Below are 18,779 nucleotides of genomic sequence, written 5' to 3'. Positions count from 1 at the left end.
AAAAAAAATGGTACAGGAGATACTTCACCAGTGCTGAAAACAACCTAGTTTAGTGCTGGCTATTGCTAGTCAGACAGCTGTGCTTTCTGAACAAATACTAAATTACGGCGTTCAATGCTGCTACCCCATGCAATAGCTCCTCTGTTGAAGCGTCCTGATATCCATTGTGTCTACACAAGGAGTGACAACCCATGAAGGCTCACTACACATCCCTGATGATGAGCAATCCTTTTCTTTCCATGGAGTGACAGCTGCTCTCCAACAGTGGAGCTCCATTGCCGACCAGTGTAAAGTCAATCTTCTGGCAAAAAGTAGGAGTTCTACTTGGAATGTTTTTTCACGTAATCTTTGTCCTTTTCTGAATAGAATTCACTTTCCCATACTTTCACTGAAGTCTTCTCAAGCCTGAGAGCTGGCCAAACAGCCACATTCACAGTGAACTGATAGAAATTTGTACCAGGAGATGGAGCGGGAAGGACAAAGAACAGCAGAATGAATCCGAAGTGACTAACAAAGGCATAGGAGCCAAACTAAGTTAGAGAGATGAGGCTTCTGGGTGTGAAACATCATCACTAGAAATCTTCTAGTAGTTATGGCATTGGTATTTTGAAGATACTTGAGGAAAAAAGTGCATAAGTGGAGTTAGATACCAAGTCACTGTAGGAATATATAGTAAGAGCCATATGAGAAAGGCCACCAAATCCAGTGGCATGGATATAATTCACTCCCAGGCACTGTGCCAACTCAGGGCCTAATCTCTGCTGAATTATTTCTGGGCCTGGTCTCTGTGTTTGCTGATGAATCTGTCTTTTTCTATCTTACTGCAACAGGGTGTTCAGCCCCAGCAGACATATGAACAAGCCATTTATTTCAGGGAATGAGCTTAAGGTTCCTGACAAGATGGAAAGTTACCAGCTGGGTTATCTTCTGCATGTAATCCAAGTCAAATATTTTCATGCTAATGTCTATTAGACCAAGCATAACTGAAAGGTACCTTTTTCCCAGTATCCACAAGACTCCGTTGCAATTGAGAAAGAGGCCATATATCGTGTCATATTTTATATTGAAATGGTCTGTTTCTAATAAGGCATGAAGCCTCATCAGGTTTCTATGCACTAGTGAGTGCGATTCTAATGTAGTTTTTATAGCAATAATCTCATCATTGAAGGTTGGTTGTTCAGCTGATCTGGCACAGCTGGATACATTACAGAAAGATAGATTATGGGATGTCTCCCTGAAAGCTCCAGGTTAAATGTAGAGGTCTCATTAAAAAGGGCCAGATCTGAAGCCATTCAGCAGCTCCAACCAAACTGGTCTTGCTGCTGAAACATGGCTCTGGGTACAACATTTGACCCAGACATCCAAGTTCTTTCAGGATGGTCTACACTCGGATCATCATTGGTAGCAGTGTAAGGTGCCCAGGTGTTAGCAAGATTTCTCCATGCTCATTACAAGTTCAGCATGGAGTTTCATAAGCAAAGTGAGTCCTAATCCCACTTAGATTGTTTTGTTTTCTGGTACTTCAATATTAGGTAGAGTTTTTGTGCATGTTATTTTCTTTACTGCTTAGTCTTGTTACTTGCCTTTCTGTGGATCTCTGCTGAGACCACAACTTCTTCTGTATGGAGAATTCCAGGGACTTCTCTTATCACTCTGATTTACAAGGAATAAAAGAAGGTGTTATATCCCTGATAAATCATCTTTGCCATCACTCTGTGGGAAGTTTTGTTTTTTTTTTTTGAGGCTGTCAGCAAAGAGGTAATTCCATAACTGGAGTCAGCGTATCATTTAATCCATCTTTTTGGTGCCTTTACTTACGTGAAACACTTAATATTTTTTCCTATAGCTGCTTGATGCAAAAGTCACTTTAGTACCACTAAATCTGAGGTGGGAAATGAAAACGCAAATTCCCATTGAAAGGGAGCTGTTAAATCCTGTGTTGGCTGTGTTAAAAAACTGATCTTCAATGCAGAGCATTGAAGCACATTTTTGTTAGTTTTTTCAAGGCTGAGGTGACATCAGTTACCAAACCTCATGTGTCTGCCTACAGAGGTCCAAATTAATTGCAGTTGTGGTGATTGGTTTCATGATAACGATGATCCATGTCTATCAGGACCCAGCCTGAGACCAACTGTGCAATTTTATGCTACCAAACAGCTAAAAGATGTCCTTTGTTAAGCTCTGGCCTATGCTGCAAGCAGACAAATGTCCTCAAGGCAAGTGTCTGTACCCCAGTGCATTGCTTTTTAGGCTTTATAAGACACCTCAAGTGTACCAATTGGTCTATGTCAAGAGAAACAACAAGGTAAAGCAGAAGGACAACAGGCAACCTGGAACACTGGACAAATCTCGAACTGCAGGAAAAAAAGAGTCAATGACTGGTGGGCAGCTTGGGAGGACAGAACTATGAACTCTACACCGGGAGAGAAACAAGGACAAGTAATTTGATATACTAGACATAAAAGTGCCTGAAGGTGGGTTTGGCTGATGGCAGCTGATTGCCGTCACCAGCCACAGGCAGGCACTGCTCTGGAGCAGCGAGACGAGCAGTCTGACAAAGTGCTTATCCCGCCTAAGCCGTGCTCCAGCGGGAAGACAGTCGGCACCAAGGAAACTGCAACAGAGGCTGTTAATTTTCATTCTCAAGGTTTGTTCAATGTTTACCCACATCCATTTTCTCATCCTGGGACAATCTTCACCTCCTACCCCCCCGCCCCAACTCGCATACAGCGACACAAGCCTTCTGCAGAAAGGGCTCGGCATTCTTTCCCTTGCCAGCCGCAACCCTGAGGGGCAGTGGTTATCGCAGCCATGATGGCTATGCTAGCGCTTACCCACACAAACATGCAGAAGTATTTGCTGGTGTGTTAGTCCCCTCCTGCCAGCTCCTACAAATAAGGAGGCTGTGTATGGAAATGAAGAATGGAATACAGGGTTTCTTGATGGGCACATTTCAATGCCCTTCCTGAGCCTCAGCTTATGCTCTGCTTTCCAAGATACAAAATATACTGATTGTCTCTAGAGCACAAGCAAAATGTTAAATCAAACAAAACTCAGGAAGTTTTTCTTCCTGACAGTCTTCATTTTGACCATGTTGTCAATAAAATACTAAAACATGTCACTGGTTCCAACTCTATGTGGCAATCTCCCATGCTAAAGCAAGAGGTATTCCCACAGTAATGATCCAAACATTTCAAGCTTTAAATCACGCATTTTTTGAAACTGAAAGTTATGCCTGCTCTACCAATAACATTAATGGACCACAAACTAAATACTCTAAAGAATTAAACAAGCTTTGAACTCACAAGAGATGCCAAACTTCAGATTTATCTATGCTATATTATCTCTGTTCTGATTTTTGATGTGGCTGGTTTACCTTAGCTGTGTATAAGCACACTTTAAGAAACAGGATTATCACACTGAGATGTGCAATTATAAACAGAATGCGAACTTTCAAGCCTTATGAAATATATATCTCTAAAACTAATATTACTCCTAGGCTTATGCCACCTTCATGCTTAGAAAATATTATTGAACATGGAAGTACATTTGTTTAAGTTATTTGATCTCATTTTATCCATAGCCTCACTTATACAACCAAACACATTAAAACAATTGTTTCTTTTCTTAATTAGAATTCTTTAATGATAAAAACCAGTTTATCTCAGAAACTTAATAATACTGAAGGCCAGTTTAGAAAATATGATTTCTAGCACACTCTCAAACTGGACCATGACGTCTCATGTTGCAAAGCTGGGATTTGGCAGTGTGGTTTTTGGTGTCTGCAGAAAGTGGCAACCTGCTGCACCAATTTGCTCTATTGCCAAGAAAAAGCCATGATCCTGGTCCATTTGTGTATGCAGCATCATCTCAGGTTTGTGTGGAGACTAACCGCTTTCTTGGGCACCAAGTTTTGGTCTGATCATGTGCTCATGACCCACGCAGCATTAATTTTAGCTAAGAATGGTTTTTCTCTTGCATTGCATCAATCAGGGCCAGGCTGTTAAGATTTTAGATAATATATTCAGTGAAACTTGCTTTAAAATCTTACCAAGATTACTTACAATCAGTGTTTTCAAAGGTCTGTTTCTCAGGGAGATAGGCGCTAGCAGTCACATCTGAATAGAATAATTTAGACTAGACTAGACTGTCAGTTGGAAGGCACCTACAATGATCATCCAGTCCAACTACTTGACCGTGTCAGGGCTGACCAAGTTAAAGCATGTTACTAAGGGCGAGCATATTGCTGTGAGCAGTGTGGGAAATCGGCTTCAGTAACCGTGACCAGAGTGGGTTTGATCCAGCGCTTGAGAGATCTTCTTCTTTTGCCTCCACAAAGCTTTCGACTTCTCTGCACCTGCTGCAGTCTGAACCACCACTGTGGGTCCCTCCTTGCCCCTAAGTTAACCCTTCCCTTTCTGGTGGTACCACAGTTGTTCCCTTCTCAGCTGGTAGTTATCTACTGAGATCTAGGGAATGTGTTATTTCCCAAAACAGCGTGTTGGTGTTGTAGGGGCTTGAAAGGATGAAAGAAGGGAAATTTGAGTTTTTTCAGTGTGTTTTATGGTCACCCACTGAAGAGACCCACTCAGCTTCCCCTTAAATGTAAGTGAACCCTGCAGTCAGATCCGTATTTCTTTTGCACTGTCAGATGCATATGACAGAGACAGTCTTCATCCAAGCAAAGCATACTTGTTGTAAAAATAGCTGAGAAATTATACTATCATTAGTATTGTAAACTTTTTTTTTTTAATATCAGAACTTGTAAGGAAACATCTAGTTTCTGAGCTGATTCAACTTCACCAAATTAATTTAATAATTGTATAGATTTCTGTAAGAGTAATCTCCGCCCCACTAAGCTTAAAATACTAAATATTGTCTTCCTAATTTGACAATTTAAATATATATTGTTTTCTGAATGCTTTTCCAGTTACCCTTCTCTTTTGCAGTCAAAGGAATTAGTTTTGGAGGTAATTTGATCAAAGATACAGACTCAGATGAATAAAAAGCTGAATTTATGCCCTGTTCCTTAATGAACCTTTATGTTGCTGATTGAGGTTGGCTACAAAGACATGAGCTTCTAGTCCATAATTTCATTAGCAGACTGTACCCGCAGTAGTGGATGCATTAATTTGCTTTCCCTCGGATTCTGTTTTTCGTGCTCAGTACTGAGCACAACGCAGTAAGAGATGAGGTCAAAATAAAAGCAGTGATGGAGCAATTTCAGGACTAAGAACATTTGCAATTACAGAGGGCTAGAAGACTATGACAGCTAAAGGGGTAAGGTAAGCTAGGAAAGCTTTTTTTTTCCAAAGTGGGCAGCAAGTATTACTGAGAATTATAAGAAGATATTAACTTGTGAATACAGGAACAAAAAATAGTCCGAATTCAAACATGTTTATATTACTATTATTATATTATTTTTATGTGTGTAGCTCTGAAATGTTTGTCATGCCTTTTTTTTCCACCTACTCCCATTTATTGTACAATGCAGTTCCTTTGCTAGAGAGTCATAGTGAGCCCTGTCACATCTCAGATACAGAAATGCAATCCTGTCTGCACCAGAAAAGGCAAAGTCCATTGCATCTTTGGCCACGGACGTGCAGCAGAAGCCAGGAGAGCTGTGGCAGGAAGCACCTTCCCTCATGCCATGTTGATGGTGGGCTGTTCCAGAGCAGGGAGAAGCTCCTCAGCATCACCCTGCACATCTGTGGGAGCTGGTATTCCCACGGCAGTGCCAGCAATCAGTGCTTATCCCCGGTGCTCAGCAAGGAGGATAAGGATGCTGACCCTCTTTTGGCCCCTACTTTCCCTGCTGCTGAGGCTGGGCTGGCAGAGGTGAATGCCTGTGTGACTCTGCTCAGCCTCTTGGGCTTGAAATTTATTTTGCTTTCAGACCTTGCTGTCGCTCCCACCTTGCTTTTTGTGCTTATTTCTTCTCATTCTACTTTTCTTTGCATTTTCTTGTTGGAAATACTGCTTTAAGTTATAACTGGGTCTATGCCTAGAACAGGCTGATCTGTAGCTCTAAATAAGCAGAGAGCACAATGCTTCATCCAGTCCTGCAAGAGGCAGTCAGCAAAAGTCACATTCAAGTGTTGTACACCACACTTTGTTGCTTGAGAAGCCACAGGGAATATTTTATATGCACCACTACAAACCCTAGAAGATGAAGGATTTAGTAGGGCCTGTTGCAATAGGACAAGGGATAATGGTTTTAAACTAAAAGAGGGTAGATTCAGACTGGATATAAGAAGGAATTTTTTCACAGTGAGGGTGATGGAACACTGGAACAGGTTGCCCAGAGAGGTGGTGGATGCCCCATCCCTGGAAACATGCAAGGCCAGGTTGGATGAGGCTCTGAGCAACTTGATCTGGCTGGAGATGTCCCTGCTCCTTGCAGGGGGGTTGGACTACATGACCTTTAAAGGTCCCTTCCAACCCAAATCATTCTATGGTTCTATTGTATTCTGTGAGTATTACCTAGGGGCAGATGGTGAAGAGATAATGAAGTGTCTGCTAATTTGAAGGGCACAATCTGAAAATCCATTTTCTCAGAAATCATGACATCAAGTATTGCTTTCTATGTGTAATATATACTATACGTATTTATTTTTGTGATTTTTAGATTTCATTTGAAGTGCTACTTCTCTCAATTTAGCTGTGAATATTTAAAATTGCATAGGTGAGATGCTGAAGTTACAAGTCAGACACTAAAGCAATAAGGAGTGTACAAGGACCCACAACAGTTAATTTTATCCTAAGAGATGAGCTCCTGTAGATAATGTTTCTCACTCAAAAAAAAAAAATATGGAGGCCTCATCCCGTTACCTTTTCAGAAATATCCGTGCTATGTAGTATTGACACTGGCTGTCACTTCCAGCTAACAGAACTGGGGCCAAGCTCTGAATGTCCCTCCCTGCTATTTGCTTGTGTATTCACATGATTGAGGATATTTGTGAATTATAAATGAATTTAATTTAAGGACCACATTTAGATGTTGCCCAGTCCACACTAAGAAACACTGGTTGTAGCATTGTCTAACTTGAGATTTCCAGATCACCTCTGGAGGAGTCTGTCCTTCTCTACTGACCAGCTGCTGGAAAAGACTCCCTAGGTTCAAAGTCAGCCTTTGAAATATGGACCTGTCCACACACCCGAAACATTTGTTTTTTAATGACTTGAATTTCAGCTAAAGGGAGAATGTGGCAAATGTGATGACAGCATCCAGTTCTCCAGAGAGATGTCTGACTGTCTTGATCACAAAAACATTGCATCTCATCCCTCGGCTGCCTTGTGCCCTGCACATCTTCAGATTTGGGCCACAGACAGGAGATAGCAGTCTCCTTGCTTTCCAGTCTGGAGTGAGGACCGCAGCAGCTGCTCTTTGGGCCCTGGCTGAGGTGAATGTGCTGAGGCTGCAACAACGTGTTTAGAAAATGTGCTCCATGATGGATAGTTATCGTGAGAGTCATCACTCCGAATGGTTGAAGGTGCAGGGAACTGAACAGAGATTGTGTGTTTGGAGGTGCTGGGTAAGGTCAAAATACAACAGGTTAATATCAAGCTGCAGTATCACATCTGCTGGATGTGTTTAAGTGACCACAATGAAGGGTGAAATTTTCAACTGGGAACAATTCAGTGTCCCATGTATCATCAGAACGAGAAACGAAATGCATTTGAGGCCATGAATATTTACACATTTTATTACACATGCACATTAGATGCTTAGACATATAAAGGTCTAATTTGCTTTGCTAGATAGCCATATGTAAACTGGATCTAGAATTTGAAAATCTGGCCTTAATTTGACACAATTACTAATTTATGCACATCAAATCTGATTGAGTACTCTGCATCTGAAGGATGTTCCCTAAATCTTACACCCACATTGTATTCAATGAACATTTATGTAGGAAAACAATCAAAGGAAGACATATAAACTAAAAGGGTTACAGAGCTCCTAATCTACTAGTTTCAGAATAGATAGTGTAAATGTCTGAAGGAGCTTGAAGATGCACCAGAAACTCATGCAGACCACACCACAATGCAGTAGAAGTCATATAGCAGTAGATGGTGATGCTTCAATTAATTTTTTTTTCAGTATACCAACTGTTCCTGTTCTTTGTCATGTTACCTTGCCTCCTGCAGGTATATGATGGGGAGAATTTTCTCTAGTAAGACTTATTTTCTATGAGATGGTTTCAGTACAATCATAGTAGACTAAATTAGCTTTTATCTAGAGGCCACTATTTTATTCCTGATTGCTTGATGTTCTTGCCTACAGTTCCTTTCTGCAGCCCATTCACCATTCAGGGCAGTAACACGCAGACAGAAATCAGTGCCATCCATAATGCCTGGAACCCAAACCCCAGTGTACTTCTGTTCTTTACCCACTGTAGTATTTGGTACTAAAATGCTAAAGGTGTTCAGCTGCACTACAGAGGTGTATTGAAAGGCTTTTGCTAAATATGGATTAAAAGGTGAATTACCTCTGCTACGTGTACTTGAAGATTAGGGTAATCCCTCATGGCACGCAACTGAAATCCACTAAACCCAGAGAGAGAGAGTCCTAGGCACTGCTGTGGAGAACACAACTTCCCTGCTCGTCACAGGAACCCTTGGTACACCCAGAGGGTGGAAAGTTCACCTTGCTTCCCTTTCTGTTTAAATCTCCATGTGGAGGCTGGCTGTCTACCAGGGAGGGAAGGAAGGAGTATAAAATGGGGAGAATGGAAGCCAACTGCTATGGTAGAACCAAGTGCAGATGAAAATATGAACACAGAAAGGTTTAACAGTTGGAACATTTGTTGGTTTTGCTAATCTCTTCAGATTACTTTGCATATGCAGGCTGTATTCCATAGCAGTTTTGAGAGAATAATAAAAATGACTCTCCAGAAAATGGTTGGAAATAAGATAAAAAATAATGGGAATCTACAAAACAAGGCAAGATACGGTAGCAATATCAGGTACCTCTGAGGCTGAGAAAATGAATCATAATGGCAATATCACCCTCTGTGACATTCATCCTTAGATGTACCAAAGAAGTGATGTCAAAGTCGGTGCTGGGTATTTATGGCTGGGGATTGATTTGACGACTTCTTCCATTTTGTTATTCTGCCAGTAGTTAAAAGCACATACCGTACTACCAGAACGGTGGCTACCCAGGCCACGCTTCAGGCTCTTTTCTTGTTGGCCTGTCTTGCCTTGAACAGTGTGAATTAGCTTGTGGCTAGAAGCCCTTATCCCATTTAGTTTATGTCATTAGCCCATTTGCTATACAGCTGGGAAAGCAAGGGATTGATAACTGAGACATGAGAATTAGCACGAGTAAAGCACAGGAAGTTTTACTAAAAGGAGTTCTGCACCAACAAGGGGAATTTTTGTGGCTAGTACTTGTGGTTTTGATGGGTAAAGATATAATTCCTGATTTTACACGAGGAAATAAGTGTAAGATACATGTGCTCTGTCAAAAACTTTACAGACTAAAAGAAGTTAACTTGGAATGGTGACCAAATAATATGTAACAGTCCCACTAGTTACACTGAGTAATTAACGATGTAGTTATCCAGACTGTGCTTCCTATTTTGTTAGTATCTCTTAAATCTTGCAGACCACAGAATTCTGACTTTTGGTTGCTATTTGCTTTTCCTTATATTTATATGTTATAAGCAGGGAATGTACTTCCTGGCACTAACAGACTTGGGTCTTTGAATGTTTATTAGCTAGCTGGGAGTTATACGTAAACATTTCTATACCACTAACACCTCCTCCTTCCAGAGACATCACTAAATACTGGAATACCAAGTTAGCAATTATAAACCTGCTAATCACTACAATGGTATTCACAAAGGCTTTCTTTAGCCCAGCCAGGTTAATCTCCCTGTGCTGCCTCTGCAGTCAGGAGTAAATTTCTATTGTGCAATTCAGAGTAGAAACCCAAAATTTAACTGCTCTAAGTGATTCTGTAGAGTAGATATGGCTACAGGGAGTCTCAAGAGACAGCTTGCCTAGGCTGCAGGTATCCCTGCATTATACCCCATAATTTTTTTTTTCCATTTAAGAAAATAAATTCCAAGCAATCAAAACAAATAACAGTCACGCAAAGGACAGAAATTAAGAAAAGGAGAAAGCTGCTGATCTCATGCTTCCCTGCAGAGAAAATGAGGAAAGGGTGGAGAATCACTCAGACACTTTCTGATTATCCTGTGAGATAGGATGGGAACAATGAGGTGGTTGGGGTGAGCCTGAACAGAGCACTTTTATCTTGGCACTTCAACAAATGTTGGCAGCATTTTATTTTTTTAATGTCAACATTGTGTGCATAACTTCAAGGTAAGCTTTCCAAGTCACTCAAGTTAATTGATACATCAGGGATGCGGAACTGGAACATTATGTCCTTGACGCTACTTGAAAATATTGCAAAACTATATGTTGCCTTTGGAGGAGGGAGCAGAAAAACCCAAATGCATTACCAAAGTATGGGCCAGAAATGGAGGGATTGACTGCAACTTCTACTCTAGTTTTGATGATTAAATACTGTCCCGCCTCCCAAGTTGGATCTACTTTCACCTTACCCAGAACTGTCCTTTTGCTGACTGTATGTATGTTTTTGTATAAAACTAAGTGGTTTTTGCTCTGAACTTGAAGCTGTCTGCTGCCATGTAGCCTCAAGGCTTCAAAACTGACGGGTTTGGATTTGGTAGAAGAGCTTTTTAGTGCAGAGGCCAACTCCTCTGACCAGTGGTCCAAGGAAACATTACTTACCAGCAGCTGTTGCTCGTGGGATGTATCGTCCCTGTGTGTACTCAGGCTGTAGATAAACATCCATCTGTGATGCCAATGTCACAGACTCCCAGGTCGCATCCTCCTCTACCTTACCTTGCACTTGTAGGCACGCTCAGACTCTGCCCTTCTCATGGCCATACAGGGTGGAGTGGTGCCTGAGCCATCCGCTGCCTCAGCCAGCGCGCCCAGGAGACGCAGTGAGGGAAGGAGGGTGGTCAGCGGATGTTCAGACAGGCACTGCAGAAGAGAGTCAAATGTGTAAAAACAGCATCAGGAGAAATGTCTTAGGGCAGCCAGCCTGGCCTCCAGCTGCCACTCCAGAACAGCACAGGTCTCCTATAGTTTGTGTGTCACATCTGTCAGCCTGGTGTGGATTACCTTGGGAATACCTGAGAGTGTCATATGGGACAAGATGTGCTGCTAAATCGAGCAAACCAAGCCCTGAGGCTCAGAGAATGATGATTACTAACCAATAACATTTTTTTTTCATCCTATAAGATATTGTTTGTCAAAACTATCTGGTGTGAAAACAGATATTGCTTGTGTTCTGGTGGAAAGTGCCCCGACTGAGAGGGGAATTCTCTTCTGAGACTCCAGGTCCTATAAGAATCTGGAGAGGCTCATCAGAGCTCCCAAAACCCTGACTCTGCCCCCAGAAGTGACTGCTCTGGTCTGCTCTGTATCGCTGCAGGGGCATCGCTGCAGTTTAACTACTCCAACGAGGGCACTGTGTATCCTGCTACAGTTGGGTAGGGAAGACTTGTAAGACTTGCCCTAACTGTATTTTTTTTATGATTGTGCTCTTCCTGTGCACAAGGGTCACTGGGTGTAACTGTAAATAAGGATTGCTTTAATCTTGAAATTCAAAATGACAAGGTTTCTCCATTGCTTATTGCAGTGATTGTGCACTGAGACACAGAAGGGATGGCAGCTGCCAAGGCCAGCCAAGGGTTTGGTGTTCTTGGGAAGGTGGCTCCAGTTAAAGTATTTTCTATCTCAGTGCTATACTACTTTTACAGTATAATTCACTCTTGCGAATCAAAACTGACTTCATTACAGTGTGCCCACACAGTGACATCAATAAGATCTTTAGTGTTTGAAACCTGGAGCACTTTCTAAGTTCCAACACCAGTTTCCAAGTCTTAACACCATTTATTTTTCTCATCTGAGTAATACCACTGCATACATTTCCCTGAAAGAGGAAATGCAGCACAGGTGATGAACTAATCCAGCACTATAGAGGGAAATCTTGTGATGCCTTCAACTGAAGCTCAGAAGATCCTGGCTCCCATTCATAGCTCTCATTTATTTCGCTCCAGTTCTTTATTTTATGCAAGATGTATGTTCTGCATGGATCAGTCACAACATATTAGAAAGTGGTGACAGTTGCTTGTTTGTTTATAAACAACACGACTGGATGTAGCAACTTCCATGCCTCAGAGGGAAGCATATAGGCTGCAAGAGAGATGGATTCAGAAGAATCCCTGGAAGCCAGTCTGTGTGCACACTCTTCGAAGGTAACTATGGTTCCTTGCTGTCTGTAAGCAGAGATATTCCAACATGATGCTATTTATTTGATTGATTTGAAGAGTGAGCTTTGGAGCTAACAGGGAGCTGTAATCTAGCAAGGTGTGTCCCTCCTTAGAAGTTACATCTTGTCTCCATGGCAAGCAAGAGCTCCCATGGACAGGAATCTCTGGGCCTTCCACAGATCAGCTCGTGCTGCTGAAAGCTGCTCCTGGCTTCAGTTCCTAAGTGAACTCAAATGCAGTAAAATCTCCTCCCCAGGGACATGGGTTTGTTGCTTTGACAAATAGCTGCTCCTGTCCCTCTACCTTCACATGACTCTGCTCCTGCTGACCTTGGACCAGGACCACCTTCCTCCCCCGGTGTTCAACAAAAAGGCATTTTAAACGTGGGGAATCCTTAAGCTGTAAAGACCTTTCTGAAATGAGACAAAATTAGGGTTGATATCAGCAAATGTGTATTTACATTCTGTGCTGGCCTCAAACCATATTTAACTTTTAACCAGGTTTGTTATGAGAGGGTTTGTAGCCAAGATCAGCCTTACAAACAAAACGGGAACAATAAAAAGATCTTAAGACCTCCAATTTCTGAGTAAATATATGCTAAAGAAGATAGTTTTGGTAGTGTTGTTTTCAAAGTAATTGATTTTTAACCTTAATCTTTACTCAGTGTTAAGACAGTTTATTTTTCAGAGGTATACATTAATTTTCAAAAAATGTATCGTATGTGGCAAGCAAAATCCATGTATGATGTCAATACAGGCAACACCCTGGTATAATTTCCTTCTGCTTTTCATAGTACAGCTTACACATGATTTTTTTTTTTGTAGCACAAAATAATTTCATACTACATGAACTATGTAAGGAATGTTTACAGAAAATGAAACCATAGTTTTGATTACTAAAGCTCAGCACCAGGTGTATGTGGGATAATTGTAATTAGATTATATTAACTTACAAAGTGCCCTGGATTCACCAACAATTATTTAGAATGTGTTTAAGCCTTAACCGGCATGTGACAGGAATAGTAATTTTTGGAAGGTAATCAGCAGCTGAACTGAAACCTACTCAGAATGAAATCCTGCTCTCTGTTACACGTTAGCATGCTGGGAGTTGGTACCACTGCTAAGTTCACAAAAATAAGAAAATAAAGAAACTGAGTAGGGAATGATGACCTGCTCTGAGTTCTGTCAGTAGATCCTGAAGCCAGGAAAGATCACAGCATGTCTGAGGTTGCAAGGGACTTCCGGAGGTCATCCGGTCCAGCCTCTAGAGCAGGTTGCCTTCGGACCACGTAGATCTCCAAGGATGGAGACTGTACAATCTCTCTGGGTAACCTGTGTCAGTGCTCAGTCACCCTCACAGTGAAAATGTGTTTCTCATTGTTCAGAGGGAGCCTCCCGTGTTTCGCTTTGTGACCATTGCCTCTGCTCCTGTCACTGGGCACCAGGATCCGCTGCACTGTGCATGCCGCTGGACTGCCCTTGAATCTTCTTTAACCTAATCCATGGTCTCTTTTGAAGAACATCCAGCCCCGATTTAAACATTATTAGGAACCACAGTCCACCAGACATCTAGTAATTCCAAGTATAAATTATCATACCTGGTTAATTATATGTTTTTTCTGGTAGCTTGAAGGGCTTTCTCGTGTCCTGCCACTGCTCTCCTTGTAGGCACTTGCAGATTGTGCTCCGGTCTCTGTAGCACGTTGAATGAAACGGGCTGAGTGCTGTGGCTCTCTTACCATCAGGTATGCCTCAGTCTTTTGGATGCTCTCACAACTCTTCTCCGAATCCTTCAGAGTGCAGCACTGTTCCTGCGAATGGTGGCTCCAGTGCTCTGGCAGCAGCTGAACCAGTGCCAAACACTGTCGCAGAGCCCTTATGGCTACCTGTGAAAAAAACACATCAAAGCTTTTACTGACATGAATAAACTAACGGAAAATGAGTGCAGATCTTCGCTACAGCGCACCTCCCATCACTGCAAATGCAAGCCAGGCGGGCCATTCTGCACTGTCAGATACGCTGCTGCTTGTCCTGACACGTGTTTCTGCTACCGCAGTTTGGAAGGAATCTTTGATGGTGTGCTTGAACTGCATAGAGTGAAATCTTCCTAAAAATTGGTTTGTTGTGAACCGGGAGCTCACAACTCTCTTCCCTGACACCCATGTTGAGGAGTGATTTTAGCTTTCCTGTTAGATCCTGTCTCTTCTTGCCTCATTTATTTCAGCTAGCCAAGCTACAGAGCTGTATACAAGCTACTCCTGATAACAAGCTCAACTGAAGTCGAGAGCATGATCTCTTTAACAAATACCATGCATTGGTCAGAAAAGCAGTAGGCAGGAGTGAAAACACAAAGTTCCCCATTTTACTTGGTGATGTCTCAGCGCAAGGGCTGGTAGGTGAGAAGGGAGAAGGTTTGGCCTGTCCAGAGTGGCTGCTCTGAGGGACACCAGCAGTCAGGCTTAGTAGAGCCAGGAGAGGTGCAATTTTAGGAAGTTTTCAGGCCAAATCTGTCCTGGAAACAGTTTCTGTGGGGCTGGCTCATGATGCCAACTCAGCCAAGATATAAGCACCCCCCGAGAACCTGTAAATAGACCTCTAATGATGCATGCTGTTGCTTTCTTTGGTTACAACTTTGTTCCATTTTTCAACCCTACAATTCTAAGTAACTGTAGCTTTATCTTAAAGCTTGATTAAAGCTGATCATGAGTAATCCAACACATGCTATGCATGTTAGTCCTGAGAGGAAGAAATAGATTATTCAAGGGCATGCTGGGAAACTTTTGGAGTCTCTCAGTACTGAACGTGCTGTGGACTTTTCAGGAACCTGAAAGCAGCCTGCGTGCTGGCCTGGCAGGCAAACTGGGCAGCGGAGCAACTTGCTGAAGTAGGATTAGTCTGTAGCTCTCCAGGAAGCAGCAAGAAAATGAGAACATTATCTGAGACTTGAGTCACTGTAAGTTTCTTTTGTATCATTTGTACCTATGGTTATCTGCTGTTCCTCCACCGTATCTCTGCTGCTGAAGGTGACTATTGTCTCAAGGAAGCACATAAGCATGGTGATGGTTTGCTGAGCGAGTACCTGCAAGCAGGAAGTACTCATGGGAACAGTGGCTGAGCGTCAAGTTAGTGACAGGTTACTGCTAGAAGGGACACCGAATTCTTGGTACATTACTGATTTTCCGTACAATGGTACCTGACCTGTGAAGACTCTGTAAAATCAGTATTTTTGTTCTGTGTTAGCTAAAGGCTTTTAATCTACTGCTTTCCTTACTGTGAGCCACTGTAGGTACAATCTGCTTTTTCAGTTTTGGGTCTTGCCCTTCCAAAAGGATTTATGAGGTTTTGATACTTTAATCCAATTTTGCATTAATATTGGTTTGCTTTTTTTGCAAGCATCTTTACAACAAACACACTACACAGAAAATTAAAGCTTATTAAAAACTAAGTATGTCAAGAATAAAGGCCTTATTGGGACATCCCTGGAAGTACTATCTCCCAGAAGCAAGAGAAGTCAACAGTAGCTTTGTGCCAGAGAATTAGCAGATGGATGACGTTTGCCCGTATTAACTGGTTTGGCTGCCTCACTACAGTTCCTGCTTCATGAAAAAAGTCTTTCAAGAATGGAAACTATCATGAGAAACAAACTAGGCAAGCATTACCAACAGCTACAGACTGATTTACACTGGCAGTATACTGAAAACCATAAATGAAAGGACAGGAAGTCTACAGACTTCAGTGAAAAGGATTTTATCTCTATCAGTGCCACTGGTTTAGAATCTCTGACACCAAGAAAATGGAAATCACAGTAGAACCTAGAGAAAAATACTGTCTTCTTACCACTGTTAAGTCACTGCATCCTGTTAGTGGAAAAATCGTTAAACAGCACACAAGTTCTGCAACATTAACAGTGCTCCTTAGTTATTAACAGCGCAGAGTCAACCATGGCAAGGTAAGAAATTACAACCCACAAATACCTATGCAATCAAATATCCAAAAAGGCAAGGTAAACAACATTATTGTTTGCACTTATGCTAGATTTGAAAAGGACATGCCTTTTAAAAAAATGGGTATAATCACCCTCCAACAAGATTGGAGACTGTTTGCCTGTCACCATGAGCAGTAGTAGTACAACCAGGATGGATGACTCCTGTATGCAAACATCTGAAAATGCTTACATTACAAAACAGAAAAAAAATTATAAAATGTTTTAAACCAGCAATGTAGTGCTTTGGCAGCTTCACCCACTTTATGATTTTCAGTTTTTTCCCCAACTTGCCCATTAATACCACTTCCTGAATGGCAGTTCTAGCCAATACCTAGGCTCAGGTTAATATACAATTTATACACTGGAATGGAAATTGCTCCCCATATCCCTGACCATGACAACAATTCCAGCTGTGGCAGAGGAGCTCACTTCACTGGGAAGGCACGTACCTCTTTCTTTCAATGCCTTCAAGATGTGATTTCTTCAGCAGATGTGTTAAAACAGGACAAGAAGAGAGACTATAAAAGTTTTAACAGAATTTGGGATGCGGGTGGTTTTGCTGTTGCACGTGAAAGCACACTATGCACAAGGATTTGGCACATCCCACTAACCCGACAAGGGGAAGGAAGAACAGTTAATGCTAAAATACAGCCTTTCACTAACCTCTGCTGAAAAAATAGCCCGAGTTACATTGAAGTTACAGCTGCTTCTAGCACTGCTCCAAAAAATCTCAGTCAGCATTTACTTCTTGTTGTTCCAGACTGCCACCTCACGGTGAGGGACAACCTTGCTGCTCCAGCCAGCCCGAGCGCTGCCCTCCCTACACAGCTGCTGCCCTTGGGAACTCTGCAGTCACAGCGTTCCAGTCACCCCAGACCAGCATCAGGTACACAGGTTTCTGCGTGAAGCAAACCTTTCCTTCCCCTTCCCGGTGATCCTTCAGAACAACTCTTGTTCCAGCTCCACCACACTAGCGGGCTAAGGTGTCGAGCTACGCTACTTCTGCATCTCTGGTGCGCTTCTGGCACTGGGACTTTTTTCATTTCTTTATTTATTTTTTTCCCCCTACAGAATTGAACTGCATGACCTGGATCAGCACAAACAGGCCTAGCTCACTAATTGCTTAGGACATTTTTATCCTGAGTCTCATTCTTGTAGATTACTGAAGCTTACTGCTTACTTTGAAATAACTACTCACATTATCTTCCACAGTTCAAAGGGCAATCTAAGAGAACAAACAACAGCAGGTTTGTTTCCATTTCTTCCTTCTGATACAGATCAACGCAGTCAGTGCTCCTTCACTCAGTCCTGGCTTTTTCCTATTACTGGTTAAGAAATTACTTCCTGTAAATTACTTCCCTAAAAGACAGATCCCAATTCTCCCTTTTGGGATTTTTTTTTTAAATCTATTTCTTGGGAACATTTGGAAAAAAAAAAATTAAAAAAATAAAAAAATTCAGCACTCTTGATCGGACTACCTTCTCTAAATAAAACAAGCAATAGATGTTAATCCTATTGAAATGCCAATACGCCTAGCACACTCACTTCCCAAGACACACTCATGGAAAACAAAGTTGAACTTCTGACTATCCCCCATAGTGAGCTATCATATGCAAACAAATAGAAAATAATACAAAATACTCAGTGAAATGCAACTAGTAGTATTAAGTACACAATTTTAATCTGCACCATTTTAATCAGTTTGGACTCACTTGTCTCTCAAGCAGAGGATAAACATATTTGCAGTTTTATCAATCCAAGAGCAGACACAGCCTACTTCCATCACTACTTCTCCTGAAGTAGCAATCTTTCATCATCTGTTGATGGTATTTTGGGGTTTTTTTTCTGGATGGTTTAATCCACTTGTATGTATCTACTTCTCCAGTTGTCCATTCTACCATTTGTTTACCTGCATCAGGTGGTACCTCCCAGGTAAGTCTTCTGAAAACTCTCCCCAAATTCAGGACAGTCCATTTAAGAGTCATTACATTTTCATGCAAACTCGACACTTCAGCCAGCATTACCTACTAGCTCATTTTTTCATGGATGTATAAGTTCTGTTATGTGGCAATCACGTTTTCCTGCGTTCAGAAACTTCTTTGACATGTATTTTTTCTTATTTTCTTCTCAGCAATGCAATAAAGAATCACCAAGACGGCAGCCCCATCCTTAACCTTAATTTTCCAAAGACAACAGCAACTAATCACTAGGTAACACTAATAATCTGGAACTCAGTGGCACTGTCCTTCACCTCATACTTCCTCCAAGGAAAAGTCCTCTTCCACGTAACTGTCCTTCCTTCAGCGTGCAGTCATGCTATGAATAGCAGCAACTGTTCCTTCTGTTTTCAAGGGAGGAGATAAGAGGGAAAGATGCACCTCATTTTCCAGTGCAACAAAAGGGCTGTAAGGAAATGAAAGGAACTGCAAGTAATCAAATTTTAAACAAACAGATACAGCAAGGCTTTGGTTTTAG

Source organism: Chlamydotis macqueenii, chromosome 2 (assembly GCF_036417535.1).
Source record: "Chlamydotis macqueenii isolate bChlMac1 chromosome 2, bChlMac1.mat, whole genome shotgun sequence".
NCBI classification, from domain to species: domain Eukaryota; kingdom Metazoa; phylum Chordata; class Aves; order Otidiformes; family Otididae; genus Chlamydotis; species Chlamydotis macqueenii.
This window is presented reverse-complemented; position numbering follows the sequence as displayed.